The following is a 16437-nucleotide window of genomic DNA, read 5'->3' as shown; positions in this document are numbered from 1 at the left end:
GCTAGGAAGACTTTAAGTCAACTGTTGTTTAGAATGGGATAGCAGTTCTACTGCTGCCCGGAAGCTAACCAACTTTCGACTCAGTTTACTTAACTCAGAATCAAGAAACTCACAATCCAAGAGAATTCCTTAGAATGGATCTCTTTGTACCTCATGGGAGGCTTATACAGTCATCTTACCAATATATGAATTATCTTCATTTAATAAGAAAGCAGGGATACCTCAAGGCTTCACCACTGTGGCCCTGCTCTCTAACTTGTACATGAGCCCACTCCAAGACATCATCACAACCTTCAGTCTAAGTCTGTACATCTATCCCACCTTCATGAAAACAGTTCTAGAGTTGGAGGCTCAGCATCTGCCTTCTGACATTTGATAACAATGATGAATGATGAAACAGAACACAGCAAAAACAGACGTCCTCACATTAGGAATGAGCAGCTGTATCGCCATGTGGCCTAGGGAGTGTTAAGGACTCGACGCTAGAAGGTCTGCTCAGTCCCCTTCTAGATTACCAAAGCAAAGGGTGACTCCTCCAAGAAGCCAGGGCGCAACCCTTCACAGATTAGCACATGCAAAGGGATTAACGTGTGCTCTTAAGCAGGTTCCAGCTAAGAGGCAAATATTAGAGACAAAAATATAGGACGGGGCAAAGAACTCGTTGAAAAAGCAGGGAGGTAAATCTTTGTTTCACATTTTATTCTTGTGATTGCCTCCTTAATATATTATTCAAACAGCAACTGACGACACAGGAAACAGGCCCTATTTCATCTTAGATTAGAAACCTCTGGTAACATCCTATGGATAGGCTACCATATTGGATAACACTGTTTATAACTTTTATCAACACCCCTTCCATTAATTTGTTGGGTTCATCTGTTAATAAAGAAGAACGCACAAGTTTATTATAATTTGCTCCTCACTTAATTGGGCATTCCCAGCGGCAGCCTTCATGCTCCACGGGTGGTAGGGCACCTCTCCTAGTCTCAGCAACTATTGAGACGCTAGAACCAAACAGACAACAAGGATGCATAGCTAAGTAAGAGGTCCAATAATGCACTTTTAAGCAGTGGGCGGATCACTTTGTCTTCCTCTGAATTTATGAAATCTTTGGTAAACTCTTGGTATTGCAGTGCTTTTGGCACAGATCTCGCATGGTCGTAAATGGAGCTTGCCCAATTCTAGCCAGTGAAGCCTGAAACCATGGTGTCTTCATGAACATCAAGCTCTCACTGAACCTTCAAGTCGATCAGGCAATTGAATCATCATTTAGCTTGCTAAGGATAAATGAATGAATTACTTTATAGCTTTTATAGTGCATCACTTACCTCAGGAATCGTTGCATTGTGTCCTTCGTTGCCCTAGTCGGGCCTGCAAAGACATGATTTCCAGAAGTCCGGACAAGTGCCTGAATGGGAGATGCAACTACATGACTGGTGAAGGGCTGAACAAGGATTGCAACCGTGTGACTGCTGCTGGCCCACACAATGGCTAAAACTGCCTCACTGATGTCAGCTCAGACACGGGCTGCAACTGCCTGATTGCTGTAAACCAAACCCGGACAGCAACTACATTATGTTCAGTTGGGACCACAGCCTCCAACACTGTTGCCACCCAATCCTTGGCCTAAAGTGGCTTTGTTCCTTGGGGGTTACATCACAAAATGGCAGGCCTGTGCAGGCACACCTTGGTGCTGCAACTTCTCCGGTCAAGGCGAGGCAGACACCTGCTAACCTTGGCCCCCGCCAAGCTCTGACACTCCAACAGAATTGCCATCTCACTACAGCCCCTGCTGTGTATACAGGAGGACCTCCCAAGGCGGCGAACAAGGACTCGTACACTGCCACTAATCCCTAGAAGGGAGAAGACCAAATGCAAACTGAGCACCTTAGACTTCAGGCACAAATTCACAGCACCTAGCCTGAGTCATGCTAATCCCAATGCCAGAAAGGGGCGGAAACCAAGACCTAGGCGGGGCTACCCAGGAGGGAGTAGTACAGGGAGGAGGACGGGTGTTGCGCCTTCAGGGTATCATACTCAGGAACACTGAATTGTGTAGTATTTAATGATGCTGTTTGACTAGAGTACTTTCTTCCCTGTAAAGACGAGGGTTGACAGGGGATTAGGATTATTAGGCTTGCTGAATAAAATACTGGTCACTAAAATCTGGTTGCAATTTGCGACCAGTAAAGAATTGTATTAATTTACCTATGTATTTATAGATCAGGTTTCAAATTTCTGTTCAGAGTGGGTCTCAATCTGACCCACTTTACGAATAATAAGTAAGTGGGTCGCAATTTGCAACTCACGCTGATTGGTGGCCCTCATTGGGATGGCGGTATTCTAGAGTCAGCAGACTACCATGTGTGTGATCACCTGTAAATAAAGTTTGAAAAAAATTATTTTACCCCGTTGTTCTTAAAGGAAACAGGCTATGTTTTAAAAGAAAAGTTTACGTTTGGAACCACTCTGTGCTCCGCAACAATTTTTTTTTTTATATTCAGAAAGGGGAGAGGGTCCTAAGGGGACCCATTCCCTTTTGTGAATTGGTTACCACCACTGCTCAGGAGTCTGTCATTTTTCAAAATATTGGGACTGGAGTTCAGTCATAGAAAATTGATAAATGTCATACGTAATTGACATTTGGAAGAAACGCATACAACATGCCCTTTCAAATACCAAATCGGCTTGACGTTGCAATCCCATTTAGGAATCATGTACATTTACTAACTCATAAAATGAAACTGATGTTAGATAAAAGCATTTTTGCTTTCGCAAACTCCGAATTGGAGTGTTTGTGATTATAAAAATGCTTTGTACATCTGGCTCATTGTTTCTGTTGGCGGTCCCGCGCAATCAGCGTCAAACGACCTTATCCCCCATGGTTGAGTCCCATTAGCCCTCGCCTGCTCCATGCCCCCCAGAAAAGTATCTGACAATGCCATGTACTCTTACAACATACAATGAAAGAACACTCTTGCAACATATTTTGAGCATGGTAGGAGACACTACAGAAAACAAATTCTAAAACAAAATGTCACACGTGTGATCTTTGCCACACTACAATCAGCATCCATTCTTACACATTAAAATGAACAAATTTGCTTCCACGATATAAGAGGCACTATCCCAGATCAGCGAATGGGGGGGAGGAAAACAAAATGATTCCTATGGAGTAAACTGGGTTTAGGAGAATGCACAGAACTATTGATGACATAGTGGCCTTACGGGTGATTAATAAGAAATATGTCTTCGTGAAAGGAGGAGTGACGTATGCGGCCTACATAGACTTCTCCACAACGTTTGATACAGTAGATAGGTGTTTGCTGTGGAGAGAGCTTTCGAAACTGGACATGCCTGGTACGTTATTAGATTTAGTTATCTCCCTCTACTCCTCCAACTGGTGTAGAGTACTTTTAGGTGGCAATAGAGACCTTTCCCAAGAAATATTCACTCCTAATTGGTGGAAACAAGGGTGCCTATTAGCCCCATTACTCTTTTCTTTACATATTTCAGACTTACCAAGCCATCTAACACAGAGTGAAGGTATTGCCCTGACAATGGGTGGGAAATCAATAGTTTGCCTTCTCTACGTGGATGACCAGTCTCGGATTGGCAAGGCAGGCAATCGGTCTTCAGCAGAAGGACCTTTGGTCGAGGCCAGATGGTGGGCCGTTTTTTTGGTGGACTAAGTAGTCCAATTAGCTAGGGCAGCCCCATCTCACTGCAAGTGTGCAACCTGAAAGGCTGTTCTTACAGCCTTTGTATACATATAGTGAGCCAGAACACGTCAGGCCAGATAACTGCCAGAGCAGGGTGACAATGGACTGCGCCTTTAGTCGTAGTATGAGGTGTGCTTGCCCCCTGACTCCCTCCAGGTGTGACAGAGACCTCAAGAAGCGGCTGATGGGTATCCATTTTATTACAAGACTGGAGGCTCATATTATGCGTTCTTTTCTTACTTTATTGAACACAGCAGCCAAGAAACCACAAATCCCAGAAACCCTGGGAAGGAAACTACAACATATCGTCATAAAGAGGGTAACCAATCACACATTGAGTATGAGTACAATTATCTTGACTGAGAGCAACAAGCCCTCTTTTCTTGCCGCTCGCAGTCAAGATAAGTACCCTGCTCGCTTTATTTATATGTATTTTTCATGTGCCGTGTATATTTGGTATATATTTAGTATTTGACTCTTTGTTTACCTTGCTTTTAACGTGTATGCCTCGCGCTCTAGTTGTGTTCTATTGCGCGCTATTTTCCCGTAGGCATTTCTCCCTCTGCCGTAATGCTCTAACGGCTGTTTTACAGAGGTCTTCTCCTTGCGAGGCCTCGGGCAATTTGGCTCTCGCTCGCCGCATTCTTCACTCGGCTGCCTTCCGGGCGTCCACTCTTGCCTCAGGGGCATTCCCGGTTCTCCAGCGGCTTCCACCCTGGCTCCACACTGACAAACGCCCTCCGGCCTCAGCTTTTTTAATCCCTGCATGTCTGGTTTTTAGGTTCCCATAGTTTTAATAGCCTATGGTGGTTTTTCCATCGTTTTTCTGGGTTTTCTGTTGTAATATTTGTTAAATATTTGTATTTTATATTTATTATTTATTTTTTATTACTGTTTACTTTCCATATTAACTTATAATGTCTGGTGATGAACAGGCCCAGTTTTTAAAGGACAATTTGATGTATTTTATTAAAGATTCTGTACAGCATGCCATATCTGTTTCCATGCTGGATATTTCTAAAAACTTAGAAGCCTCAATATCCAAGATGATACAGCACTCTGGTGATGTTCCTTCTAAAAAGGGAACGAAACGTGCGGCACCCTCCTGGGTGCCTCCTAAAGGCGTTTCTCTCAAGATTGGGACTCCCCCCGAGAGGCAAATCCTTCGGGGCTCCCTTCTTCCCCCCTTAATATTACAAACCACAGGGATACGGACAGTGATGGGGATGATACCTTTGACAATATTGTCAATGATGATATTTCTGATCACGGGCCTCTGGAGAAAAGGTGAAAAATGTCTCCCTCTGCAATTTCATCCCTCACACTGTCAGATAATTTGGTGGACCAGTTTGGGGAACCCATGTTCCACCCTATGTCGATCCACCATCCTAACTCCTCAGAGTGGTTCCCTTTCTGAGCACATCTCAGATTATGTTTACTTTTATTTAAGGCACGCTTTAGACAAATCATGCAGGAATAAGATAAAGTTTGAATGTCCCAGACCTTCCTTTAAATCCAAGGTGGCTGATACCCCCCACTATTGACCCGAACATGTTATTATTCTTCACCAAGTTCGGCAAGGATCCCAAAAAAGGGGTCGATAGAGTCTGGTCTAACTGCCAGGATAGACTTCTTGATTTGGTTGGTCCTTTAACAAGGATTTTGGATCTCGCCGAAGAGGCTAAATCGGAGGGCAGTCAGGTGGATCCTGAGACCATGTCCAATTGGGCGCAAAGGGCGATTTGCATGCTTGGCAACGTCAATGCTATCATATCGCAGGAATGACACAAGAGCCTTTTACTTAAGATTGACCCTAAACTAAGTTCCTTAGCTACCAAAGAAGAAGGACCTAAGGCGGAAGGTCACTTTGGAGATTCCTTCATCAAGGAAATGAGCAGATACATCTCAACCTTCGCCTCTATTGACAAAGCCCAGTCTTCTATGAAGAAAAGTTTCTCCCAGCGGGTTTTTGGTAGGGCCGGCAGAGGAAGGAGTCGCTTTGCCGGCCGTTATACATCCCGAGGACAATACCTCAACCAAGGATCCTTCAACCAAGACTCCCAGCAAGACTTCTATCACGGATACAAACCCCAGTTTTATTCCCGATATTTCCGTGGAGGCCGCAGCAAGGTTTTCAAACCCAAGAACAATAACTCGCAGGTAAGAACTTTCAGTTCTGGCCTTCCTCCCGTGGGAAGCAGACTAGCATCTTGGTTGTCTCTAACGTCAGATCCTTGGGTTTTACAAACTGTCCAGGGCTATTGCATAGAATTCTATCAACGTCCCTTCCAGACCCATCTTCCTTAACCCCTTCATTTTTCAGATGACCAGTTTCTGTTGGTTCAACAGGAGGTACAGGCTTTACTGACAAAACAAGCCATAGAAAGGGTCTCCTTCGATCCTTCAGGTTTCCTGAGCACTATACTTCTTGTCCACAAGAAAAACAACAAACATTGTCCAGTCATAAATTTAAAACTGTTCAACAATTTCGTAGTTTATCATCATTTCAAAATGGAGACTATCCTCCATGTCAGAGACCTTCTCCTTCAGGGCGATTGGTTGGTCCGTCGAGACCTTCAGGGCGCCTACATCTTGGTCCCTGAGCATCCGGCTTTCAGGAATTTCCTTCAGTTCCAGTGGGAAGATTCTTTCTTCCAATTCAAGACGCTGCCTTTCGGGCTCTCTTCAGCCCCTTGGTGCTCTACCAAAATTCTCAAACCGGTCATCGCCTTCCTCAGATCTCAGGGTGTCAGGCTGATAGTCTATCTAGACCACTTCCTCATTATGGCCCAGGATTGGTCCCGTCTCTTGGTTCATCTGGATCTTTGTCGGAATCTTTTGATAAGTCTGGGTTTCCTCATCAACCCTCACAAGTCGGTCCTTATACCTTCCCAACAATTGGAGTTTCTCGGTTTTTTAGTAAATACAGTTGATTCGATTCTTCAATTCCCTCAAATCAAAGTGGACTTGATAAAGAAAGAGATTTGTCATGCCTTGTCCATTTCCCGTATCTCTCTCAGGTCTTTGGCTCGGTTAGTGGGCCTTCTCTCTTCCTCCATTCACGCCATCTTTCCGGAGCCTCTGCATTACAGGGCCCTTCAAAGACTAAAGATCCGCCATCTCCGACAAGGTCTTGCTTACTCAGACCCTGTTGTTCTTTATTCCGAATCCAGAGAGGAACTCCTTTGGTGGCTCAGTCCCTTAGATGCCTGGAACGGGAGAACGATTTTCTCTGCCGCCCCAGATCTTGTCTTAGAGTCAGATGCAAGTCTGACAGGTTGGGGCGCCAGATGTGGTCAACTCTCGACTAGGGGTTCATAGTCCACTCAGGAGTCAGCAATGTACATCAGTTGTTTAGAGATGATTGCAGGTTCCTTTGCAATCCAGTCCTTTACAAAAGGCAGGGTAAAGTGCACAGTGTTACACCAGATGGACAACCTGTCAGCTGTCAGGTACATAAATCATTTGGGCGGTACCAAATCCAGACCACTGGCTTTACTAGCCAAAAGCCTGTGGGAATTCTGCCTGCAGAAAAACATTTAGGTCAGGGCAGAATATCTACCAGGCCAGCTCAATGTTGTGGCCGATTGGTTTTACAGACATATTTACGACTCAAGTGACTGACTGCTGCATCCTTCCGTTTTCAATCATCTTTCTTCCACCTTCGGCATAATGTCGATAAACCTCTTCGCTTCACGTCTTAACACTCAACTTCCTTCCTTTTTCAGCTGGAGACCAGATCCTTTGGCTATGGCCATGGATGCCTTCCTTCAGTCATAGCCCCCTCCCTTCTCTACGCCTTCCCTCCCTTTCTCCTTATTGCTCGTGTTCTAGCACAGGTTCGCAGACCACTGTCATCCCTCATCTTGATCACTCCCTTTTGGCAGTCCCAACCTTGGTATCCAATCCTACTGGAGCTGACCTCGGATTTTCCAGTCTTGATTCCTCCTTTTCCCAATTTACTCCTGAACCCTCAGAGTCTTTCCCATCCCCTCATCATGGACAACGTTCTTCATCTCGTAGCCTGGAAGGTTTCGGGGCTTCCTGGAGAGCCCCAGGAATTTCGAAGGAAGCTATCCATTTTATCCAACAGTCCTGGGCTCCAGGCACAACAAAGGTCTATAAGTCGGCCTGGTTGGCCTGGTGTAGCTGGTGTTTGGACAGGGATTCAGATCCCGTTTCAGCGGATGTAACCCTGGTTGTCAATGTCCTTGCCTCTTTAGCGTCCCAAGGTAAAGCTAATCGGATAGTTAATACATACAGATCTGATATCTCCTCAGAACATATCAGAGTGGACGGAAGACCTATTGGCGAACATCCTTTAGTCTGCCGACTGTTGAAGGGAGTATGTTTTGTTAACCCTCCAGTTCCTAAATACAGTGTTATGTGGGATGTTAATACTGTACTTAGCCTTTTTATTGCATGGCCAGATAGTGCTGATTTATCACCCAAACATTTGTCTGCTAAGTTGACAATGCTTTTGTGTTTGGTATCCATTAAACGTGTTTCTGACGTAAAAGCTTTAGATGTTTCCTCTTTCCATTATTCCTTTATGGGCGTTTATTTCCAGGTCAGTGGACGCACCAAAACTAATTTGTCATCTGTGTTTTACCCCTTTTTCTCCTCACAACCCAAGTTGTGCGTTGGTAATTGTTTAAAGACTTACGTTTCTCGAACTGCATATCTTAGAAATGTTAACTTGTTGTGTTTACCACTTTGCAAATGCTAACAGAGTCCTAGCTCGTTCTTGGAGAACACTATCAACCACAAGGTCCTCTTAGAATGTGGTGAGATTGACTGTGATGGGGATTCTTTGTCGGTTGGTGAGAGCTGGGGGAACCTGTGGCCTGCTTGGGTTGGTGGTACTGAGTGAACTACTTAATCCACTGAGTCAACTAAATAAACCACGTTTATCCGGATTGAGTCTCTGAGCCAATACCTTTAACACTGCTGCCTGGTAGAGACAGGCGCCACCACCAATCTCTCCTGAACCCACAGATAGATGTTCGTACCAATTCCTGATGCATGCGGCTGCCAGACGTCGCTTTCAGCAGCCCAAGGTTTCCCAACTTCTGAGGTGAGGATTACACCGTTGTGTCCCCAGCCTTGAAGTGCTAGAACTGTGGCTGGCGAGTGCTTCTCTCGGGGCTTCTTTTAAGGATTTGAGGTGGGGTGTACAAGGTTCCGCCCTTAAGCGTATTACTTTACGTGTGACCCTACACCTGATCACCAAGTGAAATCTCTAATTTTTTACAAACTCAGAATCGCGCATGCGCGCAAAGCAACTGACCTGTCTCAGTAGTTTAAACGCACGAGTGAACATAGCACGTGAGGACACAGCACTGTTGGCAGCCATCTTGGGGGTAGGAAGTAGCGCGCAAAGCAACTGACCTGTCTCATTAATTTTAAAACGCGCGTGTGAACATAGCGCGTATGAACACAGAACTGTTGGCGGCCCTAGTGGGAGTACAAAGTGCAATTGTGAATTCAGCATTTGGAACAACCAGCTAAAACGCGCGTGTGACCCAGCATTTGTTAAGATTTTGGAACTGTTGACCGCCATATTAGAGCGCTATTTATGGTACCTTATTGGAAACATCCAACTTGTACTTTCCTGCGACCATTTTGAAAGTACAATTTCCTTCTTTTCTTTCCAAAGTGTGTTTTACATACTTGCTTCCCCTTAACATTTTCTCCATAATGACAAATACCACAATGTCACAACCTCCTGCATTTTTATCAGACAAAGGTGAACCAATTTTACTGTGGAAGCGATGGAAAAATTTATGTGACTCATATTTAATAGCCATTGGAGGAGAAATGTTCTCCTGTAAGGAGGCAACGTGTGCTTTTGCACAACTTAGGAGTGGAAGGCATGAACATTTATGATAGCTTGGAGACATTAACAATTGGAGGAGGAGATGGTGAACCTAGAGATGTTTATGAAAGGTCAGTTAAAATGCTGGCGGAGCATTTTGAATCCAAGTTAAATGTTGTTCTGGAAAGACATACATTTTTTGCAAGAGTCCAAGGAAAAACTGAAAGTGTGGGGAATTTTGTTGCATCCTTACGTACTTTAGCACGCACATGTGATTTTGGTGATCTTACGGACTCTGTTATCAGAGATCAACTTGTACGCTGCACCAATAGCACACTTGTTCAAGAAAAATTATTAACAAAAAATCCTGACTTAAAGGAGGCAATTGTGATAGTGGAGGGAATGGAAAGTACTAATAACTGGATCAAGGAGATGAATCTTCCTGAAACACACACTGAGACTGACATCATAAAAGTAACTCATGATCGTGATGAAGTATTGAAAGTGGGCTTTGACAGTAAACCTACTGTTTCTGTAAGGGAAAGAGGGAAAGAATATAAGGAAATGCGATGTTACCGTTGTGGTAACGTGAGACATACTGCTAATAGTTCAACCTGCTATGCTAAGAATTCCACCTGTAGAAAGTGTGGGACAAGAGGTCATTATGCAAGAGTTTGCAAGGGTGACAAACAATTGAGTGTAGATTCCATTGCCGATAGTATGAGTAAATTGGTGTTCTGTGTGAAGTCAGATGATAGGTGTGTTGTAGGTAATTTTGGAGCTGTGGATGAAGGTCCGATTGTTATGCCTGAATGTACTGTTAAGATTGACAACAAAATAGTTAAGGTGTTGACAGATTCAGGATCTCCATACACTATGATAGGTGACAAGAATTGGCATATGATCTTCGGTGGTGAATGTGGTCCCTTGGAAAAGCCCAACATTCATCCAGTGAGTTATGGTTGCACTTGAATTGAAGTAATAGGTTACAAGGTGATAACAATTCAATTTCAAGACAGGATGACTGTAGGGAAGGTTTATGTGGCAAAGCGAGGGGATAACCTGTTGGGTTGGTGGCACCAACGTGACATGGGCACCAAGCTGGATCCCAACTCTACGTGTCAAGTCATGGTTGTGTGTTATCAGAGTGTGAACCTTGATATTCTCAAGGAACTTCCAACAGTGTTCAATGATGAACTTGGATGTCTAAAAGGCTTTGAACACAAGATTAATCTCAAAAGCAATGCAGTTCCTACAGTACACAAAGTAAGGAAGGTCCCTAGATTGATGTTGGAACCTCTCAGAAGGGAGCTTAGAAAATTACTAGGCTTGAGGGTAATTGAAGAAATTGAATCTTCTGAGTGGCTGGCTCCAATAGTTTTGGCACCTAAGGAGGGTGGGAAACAAATTTGTATGTGTGTGTGTGGACCTCAGAGATCTCAATAAACACATATGGGTAGATCGCCAACCTTTACCAAACATCTCAGAGGAACTATCTGGACTGGGAGGTTCCACATTTTTTAGTGTTCTTGATATATCGTTAGCCTACCACCAGGTTGTTCTTCATCCTGATTCCAGGCACTTAGGGGGTTATTACAACTTTGGAGGAGGTGTTAATCCATCCCAAAAGTTACGGTAAAGTGACGGATATACCACCAGCCGTATTACGAGTCCATTATATCCTATGGAACTCGTAATACGGCTGGTGGTATATCCGTCACTTTTGGGACGGATTAACACCTCCTCCAAAGTTGTAATAACCCCCTTAATGTCTTTTGTGACACCATTGGGAGCATATCAGTTCTTAAGAATGCTGTTTGGGCTCGCGTCGGCTGCCGCTTGTTTCCAACGAATAATGAAAAAGGTGTGGAAAGGTGTTTCTAGCATTTTATTCTTCCAGGACGATATTTTGGTGCATGGAAAGACATTAAGTGGCCATGACAGGATTCTGAGGGAAGTACTTAGAAAGCTGGCTTCATCAGGGTTGACTGTGAAGATGGAAAAGTGCAAATTGAGGGTTACTACTGTAATTTATTTAGGTCACACCATTTCGGGTAAAAGCATTAAACCTAAGATGGAATTGGTTGACTCCATTATTCAAGCACCAGAACCGAAGGATAAAGATGGAGTTGCCAATTTTTCAAGTATGGTTCAGCCTTTGAGATCTATTTTGAATAAGGGGTAAGAGTTCAAGTGGACTGATGAATGTAAAATTGCTTTTGATTTTGTGAAGGACAGTATTGGTAAAATGCCCACTTTAGGACATTTTGATGTGTTTGCTAAGACTATATTGAACACAGATGCGTGTATTGAAGGTTTTGGGGGCTGTTTTAACTCAGAAGGTGAAGGGAGAGGAGAAGGTAATTGCCTTTTCTTCCTGTACTCTTAAAGGTGCGGAGCAGAATTACTCAGTCATTGAGAGGGACGCACTTGCGTGTTTTTGGGCAGTCAGGCATTTCAAATTTTATCTTTGGGGCTTGCCCTTTGTTATAAGGACAGATCACAGACCTCTTATCCAAATATTTTCATCTAGGAAGAATGAAGATTTGACATCTAGAATAAAAAGGTGGGTTGAGGGTCTGATGGAGTATAATTTCCAAGTACAATACATACCTGGTACAAAAAACAGTGTAGCAGATTTCTTGCCACGTGCTCCTATTGATAGTGAAGATGAAGGGGTGGATACTGTTGGAGTGATCAGTTGGGTGAGGGAAGTAGCCATATCTGAAGATGAATGGAAGTGTGCAAAGGAGGAAGACCTTCATAGGAAGACACTTGCGGAATTTATTGTGAAGGGGTGGCCAGATTTTAAGGAGATTCCTGATGCATTCAAGGGGTACTGGAATGTGAGAGATGAACTGTGTTGTGATAAAGAGGAGTTATTTAGAGGTAGTAAGACCATTCCACCTTCGGGTATGAGTGATAAAATTATCAATTTAGCACATGAAGGTCACATGGGTAGGAATTTGACTAAATCTAGGTTGAGGAAAGTGTATTGGTGGCCAGGTTTAGATCTGGATGTTGAAGCTGTTGTGAAGTTGTGTATATCTTGTGCTCTCAGCGATAAGTGCAAGTCTGTGGTTAGGGCTCCTCTTTCTCCTGTGGATGTACCAGAAAAACTTGGACGAAGCTGGGGCTTGAATTTATGGGCCCATTCCATTTACTACCTGCCAGTGAACATTATGTGATACTTATGGTGGATTATACCTCAAAGTGGGTAGTAACGAAGTGTGTAGGTAGGTTGGACACTAAGGCTGTGATTGAGTTTCTAAAAGAGGAGTTCTCTCGCGAAGGTATACCTAGTCAATTAGTGACTGATAATGGAGTGCAATTGATTTCTCAAGAAATGCAGGATTTCCTGAACTCATTTGCTGTGGTGCATCTGAGGACGGCTTTGTATTTACCCCAGGCTAATGGTCCTGCAGAGAGGATAAACAGGATGGTGAAATATTGTGTTCAAGAGGCTGTTTGAACTAAGACACCATTGTCTGACTTACTGAGAGAGATGTGGTGGGCGCATTGCAATACTCCCAATGCTATCACTTCTATTTCTCCTTTTGTGTATTTGAGGGGTAGAATGGGTTATACTAAAATGAATCCAGCATGGATGAGTGGAATGCTGTCGCGGTCAGAACAATTAAGTGAGAAGTTGAACAAGGGGTGTGGACTTAGGAAATCTTATCAACAGAAATAAAAACTGAGGTATTATTCCAAACATAATGCCTCGGAGTCTAAATGGGCTGTGGGTGAGATGGTGTTGGTGAAGAAACATGGGTTTGGAAGGAAAGGCAGATCTGGATTCATAGGTCCTTTCTGCATCAAAGATGTAAAGCGGAATGTTGTGATATTGGACAATAATGAAGTGTGGAGCATGTCCATGATTGTAAGATGAAGAAACCCATCTAGGTCTCATCGTCTGGACTCATCTTGACCTTGTTCGCATGGTGGATTCAACAAGTTTCAATTCCTAATGAATTTAATTCATTTGCACATCGGTCCAACGTGTCTGAGGTTCCGACTAAGTTGGAAAGGAACTCTAGAGCTCATCGCAAGCCTCAATGGTTAGAAGATTATGTGGCTTAAGATGTTTGCATCTCTGCGATATTGTATTATTGCATTATTGTCACTGTTCATGTAATGTTATCTTTTATTTTATTTTAAGTTTTATCATATTTTATGTGGGAAGGGGGATGTGTTGTGTTTACCACTTTGCAAATGCTAACAGAGTCCTAGCTAGTTCTTGGGGAACACTGTCAACCACAAGGTTCTCTTAAAGTGTGGTGAGATTGACTGTGATGGGGATTCTTTGTCGGTTGGTGAGAGCTGGGGGAACCTGCGGCCTGCTTGGGTTGGTGGTACTGAGTGAACTACTTGATCCATTGAGTCAACTAAATAAACCACGTTTATCCGGATTGAGTCTCTGAGCCAATACCTTTAGCATTCCTCTTCCCAGTTACTCATTTCCTTTCAGAGACCACATAAGCCTGTGTCTGCTCCCACTTTGGCCCGGTGGATTACATGGCTCATGTCCCTAGCGGGATATCTACCCTTTCCTTTGGTTCCCATTCGGTGAGAGGGGCTGCAGCCTCTCACGCCTTTTGGTCAGGGGCTGGGTTACACGATATTCTCAGATCTGCAAATTGGTCAAATGTTAACACTTTTAGAACTTTTTATTGTAAACCTTTTTATTACCCATTGGACAATGTTATTTTCTTGCTTTGAACTAGCATAATAGGAGCCTCCGTAATAAAATTGAGATTTTCCTAGCCTTGGCATCTGAAAGGCTAGATTTTATTAAAGACACGGAGGCGAGTATTATCCTGCCGCATTTTCTTTAACCCTCCCTGATGTTTCTTTCGCAGTTTTGTTGCCTTCAACCAGCTCTGCTACATCCGGCTGATTTGCATTCGGATTTGCTGTGTTCCATATCGCCACATCGTGCTTCCTGGTTACCTGTTCATCCTGCTTCTTTCTTGATGGATTCCTTTATCGACTTTCCGTTTGCCCTGTTGACTTTCTACTTGGATTTGATTTCGCTCTCAGATTATTCTGACAGACTCTCACAAGAAAAGAGGGCTTGTTGCTCTCAGTCAAGATAATTGTACTCATACTCGATGTGTGATTGGTTACCCTCTTTATGACGATATGTTGTAGTTTCTTTCCCAGGGTTTCTGGGATTTGTAGTTTCTTGGCTGCTGTGATCAATAAAGTAAGAAAAGAACGCATAATGCTCACCTCTTTGTCTTTAATAAAATCTAGCCTTTCAGAGACCAAGGCTAGGAAAATCTCAATTTGCACTCGCTTTGCAGAGCATTGGAGTGATGAGGGCCAATGAGGGAGCTTATTAATCCCTTAATTTGATTTTGTGCAGTATAACTGGTGCGCGCGTAAATTGCTCCAGTGCCATCAGGCCGAGTTCACACTAAAGAAAAAAAAGGAAATAAATAATGATTCGGGAAAGTGGGACACTTTTATTTGTGAGTGCCCGGGCAGAATTTTGATCCCAATCCGACCCCATGGACGACATATTACCTTACGGTTTCTTATAAAGAAATACATTTTGGTTGGTAACATGGAATAGTACATAGTTGGTAGAAACTGCTCTTATGTCATTGATGTGTTACAATTGGATTTCAATCTTGTACTTGCTCTTTCTCTGCCACAATTGAAAGCCATCTTAACGCAAGCCCCTTGGCCCCGTATTTATACTTTTTAGTGCTGCATTTGCACCGCTTTTTGACGCAAAAGCGGCGCAAACTTACAAAATACAATTGTCTTTTGTAAGTTTGCGCCGCTTTTGCGTCAAAAAGCAGCGCAAATACAGCGCTAAAAAGTATAACTATGGGCCTTGGTCTTTAAGCTTTCGTTTAGACGAGGAAGCCTGCTTAAAAATAAGGAGCTTTCAGTTTATATTAGACTCTATTATGGTAAAAAAAAATAGTGTAACTGTACCTCACCTGGAATATGCAGCACAGGGTGAGACAATTTTGGATGATGTTGCGGCAGGGGTTGCCCCCACTTAGTGCCCTTTGGCTAATGGTATGGTGTTCCAGCTGTTTGTAATCTCTGTCGAACGGTCTCCAAGATATGAACCATGTTCTCTTTGCCCTGCTCTGCTGCTATATCTTCGTTAATGGCTAAAACCAATGTCTTCAATTATCTATACTCTCTATGTCAGAGGTACTAGACACTTTAGGCCCCAACTAATGAAATGTTCTGTTATATAATGTTTTACTTTTTAGAGGTTTTTTTAATCTGTATTAATTTTAATGTATTCCTAGTATTGCGATCTGCATATTGTGTTGGTTTTATTGTTTTTTAATGAAATTGTCAATTATGTGTTTTTTTGCACTGGGTATATATGGATCTCTTTTGGAGTTCGGTACCATAAATAAAATAAATCGGAATCTGAAATCTGAAGAGCCACGGCATGAATAATAAACATAAATAATATATTCCTTATGTTCTGGCTGCAGTTTGTAGTAATGACGCTGTGAGGGGCGCAGTCGGCCACAGAACGGGTGTATTTTATTCCGAAGGAAGTCCTCCTCTTCGTTTGAGGGGATGACATCACTGGGAGGAGGGTACAGCTAGGACAGAAAAGTCTGAACAGTCGAGATAAAGAGAAAACATATGCTTCCAGTGAGCGTCGAAGCCAGGCAGGAAGTTCTGGGAATAAGAAAGTTCACTTGATTTAGCCGACGGAGTATGTGATTTATGAAATCAAATTGTGAGAGCACTGTGGGGGAAAAGTGGCATCTGACTAGTCACGTGATCAGGGCCGCCCATTCACAATTGCCAATTTTTACATGCCAGTGATAGTGACTCATATGATATGAACGGTTTGACTCTTTCGATCCCGTGTAGAGACAGGACAGAAGGATCGTCGTAGAGACC

General features: G+C 43.3%; 1 long non-coding RNA gene across 1 annotated transcript in view; it reads left to right on the top strand.

Moving 5' to 3' along the window:
- LOC138261240 (uncharacterized) overlaps window positions 1–15256 on the top strand; it is a 177800-nt gene extending 162544 nt beyond the window's left edge. Inside the window, exon 3 of the long non-coding RNA XR_011199059.1 lies at window positions 14403–15256. This is a non-coding gene — a long non-coding RNA (uncharacterized lncRNA). The remainder of the gene's footprint in view (window positions 1–14402) is intronic.
- The last annotated feature ends 1181 nt before the right edge of the window (window positions 15257–16437 follow it).

The sequence above is a fragment of the Pleurodeles waltl genome, chromosome 10 (assembly GCF_031143425.1).
Source record: "Pleurodeles waltl isolate 20211129_DDA chromosome 10, aPleWal1.hap1.20221129, whole genome shotgun sequence".
NCBI classification, from domain to species: domain Eukaryota; kingdom Metazoa; phylum Chordata; class Amphibia; order Caudata; family Salamandridae; genus Pleurodeles; species Pleurodeles waltl.
The sequence above is the reverse complement of the archived record's forward strand: the minus strand, read 5'-3'. Positions and strand labels throughout refer to the sequence as shown.